The 7960-nt window shown below is 39.3% G+C and overlaps 1 pseudogene; it reads right to left on the bottom strand.

Moving 5' to 3' along the window:
- Positions 1-2254: 2254 nt before the first annotated feature.
- LOC137500995 (uncharacterized) lies at positions 2255-3327 on the bottom strand (annotated as a pseudogene).
- Between the last annotated feature and the right edge of the window lie 4633 nt (positions 3328-7960).

Genomic DNA, 7960 nt, shown 5'->3' with positions numbered 1-7960 from the left:
GAAATAAATGAAAAACAAACAGAGATTTTTTTTAACAATTTTATTTTTATATGAAAGTCTGTTCATTACCCTACTTTTCAACATAATTCCCACCAATATTGAAGCACTTGTCATATCGTACAACGAGCTTTTGCATACCATCCTCATAGAAGTTGGCCGCCTGATTTATCAGCCACTGCAACACGGTCATCTTGACACCATCATCGTTGTTGTGGCGTTTGCCGGCCATATGTTTCTTCAAATGCAGGAACAAGTGGTAATCACTGGGCGCAAGATCGGGACTGTATGGAGGGTGATCGAGTTGTTCCCAGTGAAATGATGTGATGAGGTCTTGGGTTTGATGAGCTGCATGTGGGCGTGCATTGTCATGAAGCAAAACGACGCCCTTACTGAACATGCCACGCCTTTTGTTCTGAATTAAGCGGCGCAATTTGTTTAAGATCTCACCACGGGCCAAAAAGTCCACCAGTAACACCCCCTTTCTGTCCCAAAACACAGTACACATGATTTTCCGGGCTGACATTATTTGCTTAAACTTCACTTTCTTAAGTGAAGTTGAATGTCGCCATTCCATAGACTGCTGTTTTGATTCAGGTGAAACGTAGGCCACCCAGGTTTCATCCCCCGTTACAATTTGACTCAAAAATCATCATCTTCCTTGTGGTAATGATCCAGGAAAGTTAAGGCACTGCCCAAACGTTTGCTTTTGTGCTCCTCCGTCAACACTTTTGGTAATTTAATCGTTCACTCACAATTTCATAAAGAACACTTCGAGAAACTTGAGGAAACACGTCAGGTAATGACGTAATCATAAAGCGTCTGTTTTCTCTCACTGCTCAGTCAACTGCCTGCATCAAATCTTCATTAATGGCCGAAGGTCGCCCACTCTGTTCTTCATCATGCACATCTTTGCGGCCACCTTTAAATGCTCGAATCCATTTCCTAACCATTCCATCGCTCATAATGTTTGGTCCATAAACTGCACAGATCTCACGATGAATATCGATAGCTTTCAAACATTTTGCACTCAGAAAACGAATAACAGACCGGACTTCACAGTTGGTGGGACTCTCGATCGACGAGGCCATTTCAAATGCTTGCCAACAAACGTACATAAGGGCGACTATTGCCGTAATGGCATCTCAGCCTTGCCAATAGATGCAGGTACACAGCGCACATGCATGGAATGCGCTGCATCGGCGGAATATCAAAACGGTACTTACTTAAAAAACATGCCTCGTACAATATTTGTGAAACAAATTTCCAAGTTTTGAAACAAGGACAAGAATAGTAAAAAGTTATTGAAAAGGTGAAATAATAATAAATCATATCAGGATTAAATGCCATCAGAAGTGGCATTCCTTCTGTCAATATCTACAATAATATTTCATTTTTATTATTTGATTAATCTGAGCAGATTTGTGAAAGTGAACAATATTTCATTTCAACAAAATTATCATACAACCTTTCAACTCCTCTTAAATAATGACCTTATTAAGTCAAACCTATATGAGATTAAAACCTCAAAAACTTATGTTGTTTGTCCAGTGTTTCATGGTAATGTCTGTTTAAAATCCTGAATGTTAGTAATCATTTCATTCTCTGTTACAGCGAAGAAGTCATATCCACACCCTGACATGACTCTCAGTTTCGGCATGCATGACTACATGTTCTACTTCCAGAATGTCTCATGGTTCACAGCTCTAGAGACATGTGCAGTGAGCGGGACTTCTCTTGCTCCAGTCACAAACATCTATATTGCTAAATTCCTCATTACTGCCATGTCAGGTAAATCATCTCTAAGTTTTCTTATAAGCCCATACAACTGATTGCTTTCCTACAATGATTGAATTGGTTATGTGGTTTGAGTCGTGCAGCTGTGCGTTTGCATCCAAGAGAGAGTAGATTCGAATTCCACCATCAGCAGCTCTGAAAATGGTTTTCTGTGGTTTCCCATTCTTATACTCAGCATGTACTAGGGCTGTTCCCAGTGCATGTGTTGGGATGAAAAAGGAACCAGGATAGTCCTTTCTTTTTTAAAGCTAATCCAGCTGCTCTGCCTTTATGACACATATGAATTGGCTGCTTACAGAATGCCCAAGGCGGAACTAGAACCCACAGTGCCCCACACATGCACGCCAAAGTGACACGCCTTAGCGAACATGGCTTGGGCAGCCGGCTATTGACCCTATACTTTACTAAACAATTGTGTGTCGTATTTCCACTAATGTACACTATTACATAAGTACATGCATTAAAATAAATATAAGACATGCATTACATAAACTTTCAAAATCGTCCGGATACTCTCATCTACAGAATTTAGTGATCTGTCTGCTGGAGCTACACAAGACTGGTAATCAGCATGGTGATGATCTTTTTTTCCAAGCCACTCCTTCATGTAATATTCTGAGTTGAATACACCAAGAGGAGGTCCAACTGATGAAATGTACATTAAATTTGCTGCTTTTTCTGGACATGTATAACTTCAAGGTTTGAAATAATAAGGTTCATGTTAATGAATGCACGCTCACACACTGTAGTTGATATAGTAAGGATATTCACAGCTGCAACCCATGGTTTTATTTCATCAGGATGCTTATCATCACCATTCATTTGCAATATTCATGGAGTCTATAAACTGAAATGTTACTGCACACACTTAATAATTTAGCCAGTTTGCTAACCTCTGTATTGGCAAACAATGGATTTTGGTCTTGACATTTTACCAACTTAGATTTATCCATCATTTTCAGGTTGTTAAGCAACAAAGTATATTTTCTCTGGGTTTTCATTGTGTGAGAACTTTCAGCTGACTCATGTGAAGCTCTACCGGCGAACATTCAAGTTTTTATGTAGTCACTTAGCTTCTGAAAGAAATTTTGTTCACTAATCTTTTCCATCTTCCCAATTTCCAGTCCAAGTCCCTTAAATGTCAAGTTATTAACTGCTTTTATAACTTCAGAATAATGTTCACCTAGATTTTTTTCTTAAATTTAAATACATGATACTTAACAGAAATGAAATGGTGTGCTTCATATAAGGTAACTTTTCTTTCTTGTAATTTTAAAGAGAAGTGTTGAAGTTCAGTATAATAATGATGTGTTGCCTCCAAAAGGACCTGCTACAGATTTTTTGAGTTGATGCCATATAGGCGACCCACTCATCTGTAAGGATGGGGACCTGCCTAAGATGAATTCTAATACCAAAGACAGCACAAAAACCCAGCCCCCAAGTCAGAGGAATTTACTTATGAAAGTTACATACCTGATGCAACCAGGAATCATACCTGGGACCCCTTGGGCCAAAGGCCAGCTTGCTAACCATCTAGGCATGGAGCTAGACTTAGAGTTCAGTTAAAGAACAGAAGTCCCATATTTGGAATGAAGTAGACATCACTTAGTTTTTGTTGAGTCCAGAATATTGTGCCCTCTCCCTTTCCATGTGATTATGATTCACAGACGAATGATGAAAATGCTGATGAAGAATAGGGTAATTATTCCAGATAGCTCTTAGAGAATGCCCTTGATTATATCCAACGGGTCATACCTAACACTCGCCCTATTGCTTTTAATCGCATACTCATTGTAGGGAAACACCTTCCAATTCAGTCTTGTTCTTTGGAGATGTGCTGTAAAAAGATTGTACTTTGTCAAAAGAACACTACATGTGACATACATACTGTTGACATTGATTGTACAACATCATTCATTGCTTTCAAGTTGATGATTATTGCAGCACCATGCAATCAGATTAAAATACTTATGAAGCAAAAGCTGTTCAACACCTGCATGTCTTCCAAGTAAATTAAAAGCCCCATCACAAGCAAATGATGTCCAGTTTCTTGATAGAAAGCTACTGTCAAAGCCATTACTCTGAAGATTGTTTAGAAAGACATTCCTGATAGTTACAGCTCGAGTGTCTTGTAATTCCAGTAAATAAAAAAACGTAATCGCTTGCATCAACAGAATCAGGCAATATACAATGTACAGAGATTACCAGAGGTTTGTTTAACTTCAAGTGGAACTTTCTTCTAGCATAAATCTTACCTTATGTTAATTTTCAATTGTGTACTTAATATATTTCTCTCTTATTTCAGTAGCTATAAAATTTTTTTTTTACCATCAGCTTTATGTTGCACTGACACAGATAGGTCTTATGGCAACTATGAGGTAGAGCTAGGAGTGGGAAGGAAGTGATCGTGGCTTTATTTAAGGTTCACATTTGCCTGATGTGAAAATGGGAAACCACGGAAAACCATCTTCAGGGCTGCCGACAGTGGGGTTTGAACCCACTATATCTCCTGATTGCAAGCTGATAGCTATGTGACCCAAACTGCACAGCCACCTGCACGGTAGCTATAAGATCATAAATGTCAGTACGTGCATGGTTGGATTGCAAGATATGCCCCTAGCTATACTATTTGCTTCCTGCAAATCAATTAAGGCAGTTAAAAACTGTCCTGTACTCAGGGATGGGGTGGAATTGTGGCAACCATTTACAACAGACACATATATCTTTCAAACTCTATCTGACATGGACAATACAAGTCTATAAGCTACGCTACATTTGTACTTCGCAGAATGGGAATCCCTGTTTTTAATAAAAAACCACTATATTATTATTTTTCAGCCGGCCCCGTGGTGTAGGGGTAGTGTGCCTGCCTCTTACCCGGAGGCCCCAGGTTCGATTCCTGGCCAGGTCAGGGATTTTTACCTGGACCTGAAGGCCGGTTTGAGGTTCACTCAGCCTACGTGATTAGAATTGAGGAGCTATCTGATGGTGAGATAGTGGCCCCGGTCTAGAAAGCCAAGAATAATGGGCGAGAGAATTTGTCGTGCTGACGGCACGACACCTCGTAATCTGCAGGCCTTCGGGCTGAGCAGCGGTCATTTGGTAGGCCCAGGCCCTTCAATGGCTGTAGTGCCATGGGGTTTGGTTTTTTATTAATATTTTGCATCAGTAAAAAATCAAGAAATATTTTGGAATTTAAAATAATGTTGTAAAATCAAGTTGGGATCGTGCCACTATAGCCAAAAGGTGGTGGGATGGTTTCAATGCATTTAAAAAGAACCAGGATGACATCCAGCAACATCCCGCCCCACCTCAGGCCCTGATCCAAAATGAGGAAAATATTTACTGAGATATACCAATTGTTGAAGATGAAAATGGAATCATCACAGCCTTGTGTCGTCAAAAACCTCCAATGGGTTAGGTACAGCCCCATCATTTGACTAGTGTAAAAATGGGAAAACCACAGAAAACCATCTTCAGGACTGCTGAGTGTGTGGCTTCAACCCACCATCTCCCAAATGCAAACTTATTGCTACATGAACGGTACAAGGCCTGTTCAAAATATAACAGGATTTAGAAAATAACTCTTTAGTGGACTTACCTTCAGATTAGTTAGCTTTGTCTACTTCGAAGCAGTCTCCTCCTCCATTAATTCAATGCTCCCGATGCCCTTTTCACTTATGGAAGCAACTTCGGAGACAGCAATTTGGTGGTTTGTGTCCATTTTGCCTGTGATTTCAGGGTAATATCTTCAATTGACTGAATTTTTTTATCCTTTCTGGGTGAATTTCAGTTTGAGGAATAGAAAAATGTCTGTGGAGCCTAGGTCAGGCTACTAGGGTGGATGTGGAAACATAGTTGTTTATGTTTGTCAAAAATTCATGAATCAACAGCGAAGTGTGAGCTGACAAATTGTCATGGTGCATGAGTTGTTCTCCACAAGTCTGGCCCTTTTCTCCTGACATTTTCTTTCAAATGTCTCAAGACTTTGAAATGATACCAGTGGTTCACTGACTCTCAGGTAGGAATTCATGTTGCAAAAACTGTTGATGTCAAAAGGAGGACTGTGAAAAAAACTTTTATGCTAGACCTGATTTTCCACACTTTCTTTGGTCTTTGAGAACTTTTTCCACACTACTGTAATGATTCCATTTTTATCTTCAACATTTGATATGTCTCTGTAAATATTTTCCTCAGTTTGGATCAGAAGGGAATGCTGATATGCTGCTCATAACGTTCAGACACCTTGACAGTAGCAATACATACACTACACACTTGCAAACTAACAGCTGCTGAGTGATAGGTGTTCAGAATACCACCATACAGCACCATTTACCAGAAACTGCTACGACTTTGCATTTATGTGGTATTTTCAAAGTTTATTTTTTTGAACAGGCCTCACATAACATAGCCACCTGTCACCTTTAAAACAAGGCAGGAGTTTGCTTGTCATGAGTTCCTCTGATGTGGTAATACAAATGCCTTGGTGATTGCCCTAGTTTATTGTATTTACTCCTACTGCTGCTTTACAAAATTTTTGGATCATCAACTCTTCATATTTTATTCATGAAAGCTTTATGATATTGATACATGCACTATTTAGATATAAAATTGCAATAAATATGCTATGACTGAAATAAAGTGCTGGTTTGTGAAGGAAAAGTCAAATTCAAGTTATTTATTGACTGGGATTCAATTACTCAAACATGACTTGTTAATTTGCTTATGTTTAATACAGAACACTTCCATCCTCTGTGGGTGTCAGGTCGTTACCCGGGCCAAGCTTGGGAGTGGATCACAACAGGAGAGCCAATTCCCAATAGCCCAACTGAGGGATTTCCTCCTTGGAACACTGAAAGTCCTGATTCACTGGGCCAGGAGGGGAAATCATGTCTGCTGTTGGACAGCAACCCCAAGCCTATCTTTCAAGGATCCAAATGTGAGGACAAGCACATGTTTGTCTGTGAGAATACCAGAGGTGAGTTCTAAATTATTACATTACTGTGACTGGTAGCATAATTAAATTCTGACAAATCAGAGTCAAAATCATCAAGGTTTTTGTTACCATGTAAAGTTATTGCAGGCACAATAATCAATCAATCAATACTGATCTGCATTTAGGGCAGTTACCCAGGTGCCAGATTCCCTATCTGTTGATTTCCTAGCCTTTTCTTAAATGATTGCAAAGAAACCGGAAATTTATTGAACATCTCCTTTGGTAAGTTATTCCAATCCCCAACTCCCCTTCCTATAAATGAATATTTGCCCCAATTTGTCCTCTTAAATTCCAACTTTATCTTCATACTAGCAAGATACCCGTGCTTCGCTACGGTATTATACTGAAATTTATAATTGAATGTTGTTTTAGATATATAATCAGCCGAAATTCGCGATCTGAATTGTTTTCTGCGAGAATTCGCCAAAATTCGCGATCTGACTCGTTTTCTAATAGATTACGGCAAGTTTCCTCCCATTTTTCAATCTTTCTTTCCAGCAATCGATTTCGTACTTCCCGGGCTAGGTCCAGGTATTCCACCCGGTCAGTAGGGTCCCTAAATCTTTGCCATCTTTTCTTATAAGCATTTTTAATATGAATCAAATCCTTCGGGAGATCCGGCGTGGTGTCGTCTTGGGTGCCTTGGCTGTACTGAACCCGCGGCCGAACTGCATTCTTGGTCATTACCCGTCCAGGACCCGTTTCCAAAGCGGTCCGCATATTTGACGACGGTCCAGAACATGATTATTATTATTATTATTATTATTATTATTATTATTATTATTATTATTATTATTATTATTATTATTATTATTATTATTATTATAATAGATGTTCTGGACCCCACAGCAAGATGCAAGACCGCTACTTGGCAGTAAATTACATCTGCTGCCATTGTCATTGTTGAGAATGTGACCAGCACCATTGTCGCGCGTAGGCATGTGTGCGGGATTTCTGGCGATACGAATGACATACTTCCGTGCATTATTGACCTTATTATAGAGGCGAACAATTGATCGGTCAATCTCATTCCAATCGTTTATTTCAAATGTGTTTAAATTTTTATTTATATGCCGGGAGAATCTACTGTAATCTAAGAACGTTCTCCGAAGGAAAAGATGGCTGTTGAAAACGAACCCAGGAAAGATTAAAAAGATCGGTTTATGATCA

The sequence above is a fragment of the Anabrus simplex genome, chromosome 5 (genome assembly GCF_040414725.1).
Source record: "Anabrus simplex isolate iqAnaSimp1 chromosome 5, ASM4041472v1, whole genome shotgun sequence".
Taxonomy (NCBI): Eukaryota; Metazoa; Arthropoda; class Insecta; order Orthoptera; family Tettigoniidae; genus Anabrus; species Anabrus simplex.
Note: the sequence above shows the minus strand (reverse complement) of the source record. Positions and strands in the feature narration are given on the sequence as shown.